This window comes from Lolium rigidum, chromosome 2 (assembly GCF_022539505.1).
Source record: "Lolium rigidum isolate FL_2022 chromosome 2, APGP_CSIRO_Lrig_0.1, whole genome shotgun sequence".
NCBI classification, from domain to species: domain Eukaryota; kingdom Viridiplantae; phylum Streptophyta; class Magnoliopsida; order Poales; family Poaceae; genus Lolium; species Lolium rigidum.
Window position 1 is genome coordinate 84,258,792 of NC_061509.1, and position 11,702 is coordinate 84,270,493.

General features: G+C 42.4%; 1 long non-coding RNA gene across 2 annotated transcripts; it reads left to right on the plus strand.

Annotated features, from left to right (window-relative positions):
* Positions 1-461: 461 nt before the first annotated feature.
* On the plus strand, positions 462-8,260 carry LOC124692033. 2 transcript variants are annotated; one of them, XR_006999273.1, is made up of 4 exons: positions 462-537; positions 624-5,653; positions 6,473-7,537; positions 7,636-8,260. It is a non-coding gene; the product is annotated as an uncharacterized LOC124692033 (long non-coding RNA). The 2 variants fall into 2 exon arrangements; XR_006999272.1 differs by having other exon boundaries at positions 6,473-8,260.
* Positions 8,261-11,702: the final 3,442 nt, after the last annotated feature.

The window sequence follows — 11,702 nt, forward strand, 5'->3', positions numbered from 1 at the left end:
TTTATACTTGAACAATTTTCGCATTTGAACAATTTTATATACTTGAACAATTTTCGAATTTGAAATTTTCTCAATTTTTTTTAGTTAGAACTTAAAGAATTAAATCTTAAAAACGAAAAAAGAAATAGAAATAAAAAAACTGAAATGAAAAAGAAACAGAAATGAAAAAAAACAGAACAGAAAAATGACTCAGAAAAAAAACGGCCAACTAGCCAACACCCGAACTAAGCCGGCCCGTACCGCGCGCTGGATTGTGCGGTGTGCAGTACGCGCCGACCTGGTCGGTGTATAGGAAATCCGGTGCCGGGGCAAGGCACAGCCTGTTTAGTCCCGTGCCGGGCCAGGCCCGTTCTGGCCTACAAAAAATGGGGCCCGTTGGCATCCACTTTGGTGCAAGGGCAACGTTCAGGTGGCTCAAAGCAGTGGACCCACAAAGTCTTGTCCCCTCCCCGTCCCCGCCTTGCCGGAGCCATACACAGCCGCTTGGCCGCCGCTCCCGGCCTTCGGCCGCCGCCACCTTGGATCCCTCCGGTTCCGGTAGGTCCTCCCTTCCCAATCGCTCCCCTTCCCTTCGTCAACTACTATTCACTCCTCTTCCATAGCACTCACCTCTGTCCCGTCAGTTGGTATTCGTCGAGGCGCCGGAAGAAGCCAAACGGCGTGGCCTGGCGCCACCACCGGTCTGGGCATGGGGTGGGGAAAGTGAGCGTATGGATCGATCCACTGTCACCGAGGCTATGAGGCTTTGGTGTCTGGTTCCAATCTTGTTATAGACTCATAGGCAACTAGATTTGATGGTGTTTACGAACTAGTACGTCAGTTTAATGCTCTTCATAGTCGATTTAATCCGCTATGATAGCTCCTGCTTGATGAAAGTGAGTTAACTTTTCTCCCAATTTATGTGCGCGCTTCGTAGTTGATCTAATTACCCGGTGCATGGTTGAGTGAAAATTATTACTACTACAGTTTCTCTATTATGTGGACTTTGACAAGATGACACTCCTTTCCTTTGCCTTTGCCCCATAATCACCACTTCCTTTTTCTTGGTAAAAATGATCACATGATGGGCCCATGAGTCTATCGACTAGTCTAGACTAGTTGCTCGGCTAGTCTATGAGTCTTAACTTCACTGTCGACTAGCTTGTTCGGCTTGACTAGTTCGTAGAGTTGAGTGGTCGAGCGACTAGTCATGGACTGATCTAGATTAGTTGTTGTATTTGAGTCGATCGACTCAATTTGGGCATAAATAAGTGAGGGCGCTCAGCCTGCGGGATGGAAAGTTAGAACAATAGCTATTTTCAGGCTTGCACTAGAACGAGCCGCCTCACCTGGAACCAGGCCGCCGCCGCCATCCGCCATCCGCTGACCATCCGCGGCCGGCGGTGGCTAGAAGCATTGCGGCGCCCTCCCTCCGCTGGTTCTGCGCCTATCTGGTTGCTATATATGTACTAGCTACTGCTGAAGTACATGTCAACTAGTCGAGTAGTAGTCTAGACTAGTCACGACTAGTCTATAAGCTGGTACCCTGACGACTCGACTCGGCTTGACTCGTCGACTCGTAATCCTTGGGTGGGATATTCTGAGCATGATAAGGTTGTACCACCCTCCGCTACTTCACGTCTTCACCTAAAACAAACAACTATTTCTCTTTCCATCCATCAAGAAAGAAGGTCGGAAAACTGCCAACAGGTACTACTTCTCAACGTTTGGGTATTTTTCTTAGATAATTAGGTTTTGTTACCAATCCATCCAGAGCTGCGCCCTCCGGCTTCATGGTGCACTCTGCCTACCCAAACACGCTAGTGCTCCTCCTCTACTCTCATCTAATGACCATAGTCTAGGGTTTGTAAGTGCATTAGCGATGGAGTTTGAGAGAGTGGGAGGAAAATAAGAGAGAAACTGACCTAGATACGGTGGGAAGGATGCGACGTGGTCCGGTGGTGAGGCGAGCTCGAAGGCGATGGGCATGACATGGCAGTGGTCTTCTCTCTTCCTGTTACTCAGTACATGAGCGAGTGGCTCAAGCTTGTGACCCAAATCGATCTATTGAATTGGCCAGAACTAGAGGCTAGGAGTGTGTCACTTTGTCAAATTGCTTTATTAGCTGTAACACGGTCGTATTGTTGGCAATGAGTAACACCTAGTAGAACACGACTGCGTTGATGGGTCAATGAGGTAGTCCTGCACATACAGGTTACCTTTGGTTGCCAATTCCATAACATGGACCCAACGGCCAACAAAGTTAATATTACTCCTAGCCTCTAGTTTCATTACTAATATCTCTAGCATTTTTTTCTCTCAATATAATTCGACATTTTGTTGAGATTGTATGCATATCTCATTTACATATCCAAGAGTACGTGCTGAAAGAATTAATAAATAACTTCTTCAATTTTTTTGATTACCTAAGAATGTAACTATTCATCATATTTGTTAATTGTGGTAACTAACTGGTACAATCAAAAAATAAAATTATGAAGAACCTTCTGCGGTGGCCTGGTGATAAAAACAGAGGCAAACCGTAGTGAAAACCTGATGCTGCCATTACAATTTACATTTTTGGTATGTTACATGCATGCATTGCCTTAAGTTTCCCTCATATGGTCCTCTTCCCTACATGCTAATAGCCTCTTCTGATTCGCCGATAGCCCAAAACTATGTGGCCTCATCATCACCTGCTGCTATCCATGTTCATCTCATCTGACCCAGGATCTGAGTAGAGCAAAGGCATCAGTGGCTTTTCCAGGTCCAGATCATAACTCTCCTGTTACTTGACTTGTTTTGTTACAACCATGGAAGATTCCTATGGTGTTGATACATCATCATTGTTGAAACTGTATGGTGCGGAGCTCGAGCAGGTTGTGCTCGTGCTGCTGACCTGGGCGGCTTCATACTCCTGTCCAAGACTCCGCAGCCTGCTCAGCTCGGGCAAGATCTCTTTCCCAAGATCTGGCCTATCCTTCTTCCGTAGCTCTGCGCACTTCAAAGCTAGCTGTGTGAATGCCAGGGCCTCTTCCACTGGCCAGTCCGTCACCGTCGGGTCAAGTACCTCTTGGAAAGCTCCTTTCTCGATGGCATGCTCGACTTGGTGCGTGAGGCCCATGGGTGACCTGGCCGTGATGATTTGGAGCAGCAGGATACCGAACGAGTATATGTCGGACTTGGTGGTGAGCATGCCTGTCTGCTGGTACTCAGGGTCAATGTAGCAGAATGTGCCGGCTGTGGATGTCATCCTGTACTGTGTGACTTCAGCTATGGACTGTGGCACCAGCCTTGCGAGGCCGACGTCTGCAATCTTGCTGACAAAGTTGTGGTCCAGGAGGATGTTACCAGGCTTCAGATCTCTGTGGACAAGTGGTTCTGGCTTTGCTTGGTGGAGGAAGAGAAGGCCGGTAGCGATGTCGGCAGCGATCCTGAAGCGGATGTTCCATGGGATTGGTTTGGTGTTGCCTTTTCTACAGAGCCGATCTTCTAGGCTTCCGTAGTCCATGTACTCGTACACCAGGCAGCCATACTCTGGGCAAGCTCCAAGCAATAGGACCATGTTTGGATGCCGCATACTGCTAAGTATTTCAATCTGTAAAGTATTAATTAGCATGCAATTAGATTAATCATGGCTTCATTTACATAATTAAATTGCAGCTAAAGAATGAATTGGTAAATAAGGACCAGTACAAGGATATGGTGTCCCCCTAAACACGGGAAAGAAAACCTACTTTCTGATAGTGAACATAACTGTTTCCCGTAAAATAAACGATAATTGCGTGGCGTAATTGCAATGGTTTTTTTTTATAGTTATAGTAATAGCCAGGTACTCAAAGTAGCGCTGAATAGACTGAAAAGTAAAAACTTAATAGGTATAACTGCATAAATATGAAGGATATCACAATATCTGGTTGCTGCAATGCTGTATCTTATATACCTCTTGCTGAAATTGTTGCCTCCCCTGTGATGCGTCTGGTCTTAGGATTTTAATAGCGACATTAGTGTGATCCAACACAGCTTTATAAACTGGTCCATATCCACCTTCGCCTATCTTGAGTGCCCTGTCAAACTTATGTGTGGCAGCTTCAATATCATCAATGGAATACCTCCTGTACCGGAGATCTGTGTTCGTTGCTCTCCTTCTCTCCTCCGACTCACGCTTTGCCTTCCATTCTGCTCTCAATCTCTTTTGCGCTTCAAGCTCTGCAATTTTTTGGGCAGCTTCAGCTGCCTCCAGCGCGGCTCTGCACTTTGCCTTCTCCATTTCAACAAGTGCAAGAGCTTCTTCTTCTGAACTCCTTAGTTCCTGGTACATTTTAGACTCTTCCACCTTTATCTGGGACAGCTGAGCCGCCTGCAGTTAGATTATTATTAATTATATCGCGAGAGTTTAGTTGTCTCGGGAAGTGCTTGGTGCTTATAGTTTAGTCTATTTATGTAGAAGTAAACAGTACCTTCTGTTTAGCATCAATTGCTTCCTTACAGGCAGTGTTATACATTTCCATTGTCTGCTTCAACTCTAGTCTCAGTCGTCTCATCTCAGCTTCTACATCCTTCTGTGTTCAAGTGAAACAAAATATGAATTAATGATCTAATACTTCATGAGTTCAAATCAATGTCCAGGTGCAAAGTTTTTATTGATTCTAGAAACTAGATGTTTACAATGCTCTTACCCCGGTTGAGCTTAGGCTTTCCATGGATACATACGATGATAGTTCCATCGAATCAGCGTAGTCCATGGAATTCAACTCCATGCTCATGGGAAAATCAACGTCATCTGAAAAAGAGCTGCGAGTAACAGAAGGCCTCGGTGGTGCGATGAAGTCTATGTAGTCGTCGAAATCCTTCTGGGGTGCTTGCCTTCCAGATAGGAGATGCCTATCTCTCGTTGGAGCTTTTGCATAGGCAGATAGTCGGTCCACCGATGTTCTACTTGTTCTTGGTGATGATGGATTAGAAAATTTCCTCCAGTCTCTTGACGATCTATTTTACAAAACAAGATTGTTGATTATAATTACGTTAACAAGACGCATGTTTCTGAGCGTGTTCGAAAAAAGTTGCATTAACAAGCTATTCAGTTAAAACATGGGTGTTAACACTTAACAAGTTCTGGTAAGCAGACACATCTGACCGATCAGATAATTTTTTTAATCTATAAGTATGTAAGTGTTTACATTGTGGCTACCCATTTAGCTTCAGGAACACGCAGTGTACTTATTGAAGTGCTATTTTTCTTCTTTACAAACTTACCTTGCAAATGCATCGGATTCTATGTTTGGTTGGGAGGTTTGCTTCGGAGGAAGAGTAGTAAAGGGTGCTGGACCTTTGGCTGCCTTGACTTGGATGGCCTTCCCTTTATGTATTACATGTACCGTGCAGTAATCAGGCGCCATCTTCATCAAGCATGTTGGTACATCAGGATTTCTAAATCTTCTGCACAGTGTAAAGGTCATGCCTGTGTTCAGTATAGGTATCAAAGGAATGTAATGTGGCACAGCCATGGAGAATGTATGAGTATGTACCTGATGAATGTGTTCCTTGTTGATGCCCCAACTACGATATCTGTGATGGCGTTACCAGTAGCATAATCAATTATTGCTTTGGAGATATCAGTACCATCCAAGATCACCTCATTCAGATGCATCTGCGATTTGCAATGGCAGCCTAAGTGAGTGTTACTTATGCTATTTGATTCTGTTGCTTGTTATCACATCTTCCTGTTGCAGGACCAAAACTTTTTATGCCAAAAATGCTTGGTATTTATCAGCTAATTAGATGTAGTTAACTCTAGTGTTATTTTATGTCTGCTGATAGAGGCACATCTACCGATATGTGAGATGGTAGAATAATAGCATTCAATTGGCACTCACCCCTTTACGAGCACAGTAGCCTCTGTATGAAATAAACATCTGTGACATCTCTGCATCCATGTCAACCCCACGGCCTGCTTCCACTGTAATATATCCATACCAAAATAAAACAGAATAAGTGTTGATGAATTAAATCCAGTTAAATAGGAGAATGAAATGTTTATTGGTGTCCTTATGGAGTCAATAGCGATGGAGACAAGTTAATACGCAAAAAGTGATACAACTATAGTCAGCCGCATTCATTTTGGAACAAAGCAATCTGCATTGTCCTACAAGGCTATGTGTTTATTCTCGTGTTCAGTACTTCTACAAAATGTATTGGAAAAATTAATTGTGTAGCATTATCTGTTCATCACATGATAACATTATGAACATCACATTCTAAGAGAATCGCGTCAATCTTGGAAATCAAATATTTATTTTTCATCTATAAATTACTAACTAATCCCAAACCTGCTATTTTTCAGTAAATTTGTTTCTCTGATGTAATGATGAACAGGTTACGACAATATGGGTGAAACTGCAGACCCTTATGATAATGGATTCAGCCTGATTCGGATGGTGTTAAAATGTTAGAGGAATGTTTTTTCTAATTTTCAGTTCCTCTTTCCATGCAGGTACTTTTCAGCATATAATGAGAAGGAGAAATGTACCAACCATTCTGGGTACTTTGGTTGGTCCTGACATGGACCAACTGGAGGGTGCTGCCCCTTGCCAGTAGCCGATCTACCGCCCATTTCGCCGCCTGCTGGCTGTTCTTGTCCCTGTCAACGGCCACGATGGTCGTGCTGTCCTTCCCATCCTCAGGCTCCCCGCTGTGCGACGCTGTCGAGAAGGCCGAGAGGTACATTTCTAAGCTCTCCGACCAACAAATGAAGTAACAGATGACACAAATCGGTACAGTGGAGGGGAGAGAGAGACAAAAGGGGAATTTTGTCCCTCCTCCTCTCCCTTTGCTTATTTCTCCTTGGATCTCTCGTCGTTCCTTACTGCTGCGACCAAACTGGCTGAAACTGCAATGTTGTTTTAGAAAGTTTGTGTTGTTTTTCCAAGTTTGGGCGCAGCGTTGTCGTGAGAATCTTCTTATTTTTGTGTGGCTCCTGTTTCCCTGGTTGTTATGTAAGGGGGGTGTGTAGGTGGAGGACGACCTGTTCAATGCCACCTTGTTGCTTGTTGCTAAGAATAGCAGCTGATGGCGCTAGCTGAATTCCTTCTGAGTTGTTTGTCGACACAACTATTTTGAATGTAGTTTACCTTATGCATCTGAAATATACCAGGTGGTCGTTGCTGCAAAAATTGTTTGCAGTATCTATCTATGGCAGGTTGGGCGATGCATAAATATTTGGTAATAGTTTCTATATACTCCAGTATGTACCTTATGGCAATGAATATTTGAGATGACATGGCCGCAACAGAAACTGAGATTTGATAGCTCTACTTGGAGTTAGTTGGATCACTTGTCCAGATACTATCATATATAATCAAGGTTTGTAGATAGCTGGTCACGCCTGCCGCGGCAATTGTCTAGATAGTAACCGAAAGACACCGAATAATAGAGGTGATGTGGGGCTGGAGAGGAGAAAATCAGTATTGGTTACAATTACAGGTGTAACCTCAAGTTACATAGGTCTCACTTGGGATATTTTTCAATAAGTTTGACACGGCCTGTTGGAAAAAAATGAGTAAGAGATTTCCTGTCCCTCCTGTAATTTGACCAACTTTTAGAACATTTTATGTGTTTCCTGTTTGAAATTTGACCAAATTTTCTCATTCTTTGCAGGCACACGGTGGTCTCTCCTGTGAATTTCCGTAGTGTGGATGCATCGTCTTTTCATGCTCTAATCTCGTGTAAACATGCATGCTCATGCAACTTGGGAGGTGATGCCTTCAGAGTGGAATCTGCCATCTAATGATAAGTTGATAGATACAGGAGAAATTATTTGTTCACCATTATAAAGGAATGTATTCACCTGGAAATATCTGCAAAGGAAACTAAACGATTCATCCGAAAATTAGGAGCTCATTCCACAAGTAATGTTATTTTATGAGGATTGCAGTTTATTACGGTTTTGTGTGGCTCCTGCTTCCCTGGTTGTGTTAAGTAAGGGGTGTCTAGGTGGAGGACGACTTGTTCAATGCCACCTTGTTGCTAAGAATAGCAGGTGACAAGGTATCACTGGGCCACTAGCTAAGTTCCTTCGAAATTGTTTGTCAACATGGCTACTTTGAATGTAGTTACCTCATGCATTTGCAAAATACCAGATGTGGTTGCACGAATTGTTGCAGTGTCTATCTATGGCAGGTTTATGCGTACATTTGGTAATAGCTGCCATATAGGAAATTACCTGTATCTACCAAATGTGTACCTTATGACAATGAATAATTGAGATGGCATGGCTGAAATAGATACTGAGTTTTTTTTATAGCAAAATCAGATACTCGCTGGTTGAGTCGGTGTCTCAATAGGTCCTGTCCCTTTCTGTGATTTGACCAATATTTACAACATTTTATGCATTTTGTGCGTGAAATTACCATGCTGCAATTTTTCTTTTGCAGGCATGAGGAGGTCTGTCCGTCGCGTGAAGTGCAGAACAAATCGTGTTTTCATGCTATGGTCTCGTGTAACCATGCTGGTGAAGGATCATGCTCGTGCAACTTGTGAGGTGATGCATTCAGAGTAGAATCAGTTGGCATCTAATGACAAGTTGATAGTGATGATTGTTCAACATATTATCACATGCCATTATAGAGAAATGTATTGCGGTGATGATGCTCATCCTCCAAATAAAATAAAATTAAACGATTCATGTGAAGAATAAGAGCTCATTCCACAACAAATGTTTATGTGCATTATTACAAATAATTAAGCAGGCAACAACACAAGCACAATCTACTAAACAACCATCTTATTCTTTCATACTAAAAAACTCATATCTTATTCTTTCATACTAAAAAAACCCATATTATTCTCTCTGCCTGGGAACAAGTGTTGCGCTGTCCTCCTTTTGAGTACCATGCCATTGTAGAAGATTTAACCTCCGATTAGAATCTTGTTCTTAGCTTTGCTGTGGGAGCTCATATGATTGTGATGTGTAAAACGTGACCTCACAACATCTGCATCTGTACTCGGGCAATTTTCTTTGTTCACGCACTGCCAAGCTGGTACTCGATAAGAGTTATATGAGTTTATGAGCACAATCTTATGGAGTTTCCAATCCACAACCAATGTTTATGAGCATTATTACAAATAACTAAGCAGGCAACAACACAAGCACAATCTAGTAAACAATCATTACCTATCTCTTATTCTTTCATACTAAAAAACCATATTATTCTCTCTGCTTGGGACAAGAGTTGTGCCGTCCCCTTTTGACTACCATGTCGTTGTAGAAGATTTAATCGTCGAGTGGAATCTTGTGCTTATTTTTGCTGTGGCCGCTCATATGCCCACCATATGCTTGTGATGTGTCGAACGTGGCATCACAATATCTGCATTTGTACTCTGGCGATTTTCTTGGTTCACGCGCTGCCGAGCTGGCACAGGGTGCAAAGTTTCCATGATAGGTAACATCTGGGACACCCATCATCCTTTCCTGCATCCCCAGTTGTGCTTGTGTGGATTTTGGGAATGGAGAAACATGAGTTGCGTTAACAGGTGGAGCAGTGCTTCTATGATAGGTAACATCTGGGACACCCATCATCTTTTCTTGCATCCCCAGTTGTGCTTGTGTGGATTTTGGGAATGGAGAAACATGAGTTGCGTTAACAGGTGGAGCAGTGCCATTAAGTTCTTCATAGGATGATGATCTCCGGATTGTGTTTAGCTTCTGGTCCAGCAAAGAATTCGACGTGAAAAACAGTTGGGTTTGCATGTAAGTATGAATTAAGAGGGCAATCAATGTTAGTGAATTTACCCCATATTCGGAGACCGGGGAAGGATTGAAACCTCCATGAGAGTTATTAAGGCTTCCATCCATAATTGCAAGGGGATTTCCTTGGATCGTGGAAGTGGCCTGCATGGAAAAGATCTAGTAAGTCTAACAGACCAATTATTTAAGGAATTACTCAACGAGGAATTCCTGATCTAGTACTGCCTCCGTCCCTAAATAGGTGATGTATAAACTTAGATTAATTTTTTTTTTTGCAAAATTTGACTACAAATATATACCAAAGTATTGAGATACATAGTACCAAATCAATATTAATAGATTCATCATCACATATATTGTCATAATATATTGATTTAAATTATAATTGTTGATATTTTCTTCAATATATTTGGTCAAAGTTTGAAAACATTAATTTTTTTGACTAAGCTTATGCGTCAACTCCTATGGGATAGAGGGAGATATTAGAACACCATGTTTATCTCTAATGTACTAACCCTGAAGTTGGCCACACATGAACTTGTGCTATCCATGGGGTACGGCAATGGGGAATGTTTGTTGTTGGCTGGAAACGTGGCTTGTTCTTGGGGTTCTGGGGTGATAGAAATATTGTTCATAGACGGAGCTGAAATGGGCACCGAGGTGTTATACTTCTGAAACTGGTCCAATGTTGGCATGGCCGTTGTTCCCTTAAACGCTTCGTGCAAGGGAGGTACATACGAGATGTAGTCCTCGATGCCTAGGGGATTTTCCTGGATCGGGGAAAGGGCCTACATGGAGAAGATCTATATTATATAGTAGTAGACCAAATAGTTAAAGCATGTATTTACTCACCGAAGAATGCAGAGTAATGTGGTGCACTCACCGTGAAGTCAGACAAAAATGGACTTGTACTATCTGCTGGTGCAGCAAGAATGGACATACTATTCATAGAAATTGGTTTCGAGCTGTTAAACTGCTGAAACTCTTCCAAAGTTGGCATCGCCGTTGTTCCTCTAAGTGCTTCGTGCAAGGGGGAAACATCGCAGATGTAGTCCTCACTTGTGTAACTTCCATTTGGATCCATGGAAGGCGCTAATCTAAATTGAGAATGATCTATTCTGTGTGTACCTACTTTTGCTAGCGCACGTGTGATTTCCTAGTCAGAGTAGCCAGGCTCTTTTATAGCAATCATTTTGCAATGCAAACTTATTTTTCCGTGTGCTGAAAATAATTAGTCATATCTAGAATTTATGATACAAAATATTACATGGGTATTCTCATTTAATGATAGATATGGTCGCAATATTTATAAAATCTTATTTATCATATCTTTTTAATTCGTGCATTGATTAAAATATATGCTACTACAACTTTATAATCCGAAAAAAGATTTTCATTAATCTCTGTACAGCTGGAGATTTAATGTGCTACAAGCATTTTTTTTTGGGAACAAAATGGAAAACATTGCCTCATTTTATTTTAAAAAAGAGAGAATTAGCCGGTTAATTAGCCGAAAACGGACCAAAAACCCATGCACATCCTCATAAACCGTAATGGAACACAACAGCCTCGAGGGCACAAATAAACAATCTACATACCAACACAAACTGCAAACACACATGAAAAACGAGGACCATCACCTAGATTGCCCATCGTTGTAATCGCCATCACTCCTCCGCGCGCCAGGGATTCCAATATTACCAAAGAACTACCATGTAAGAAGCCTTAGCCGCAACAACCTCGTGGATCCCATGTCGGACAAAGCAAAGCAGTCAATATTTCGCACAAAACACGGGAAACTCTGGTTCAAATGAAGAGATCTAAAGAGGAAATATGAAAGACTCACGCCGACAAAGACCTGCGCGGTAGGGCCTCCCATTGCAGGTCATCGTAACTGCTCGAACAACGCAACAAAAGCTCCGATGTGGTAACATGGGAAGTCCAACAACAAGACCATCAAACAACACCAGGAAGATGA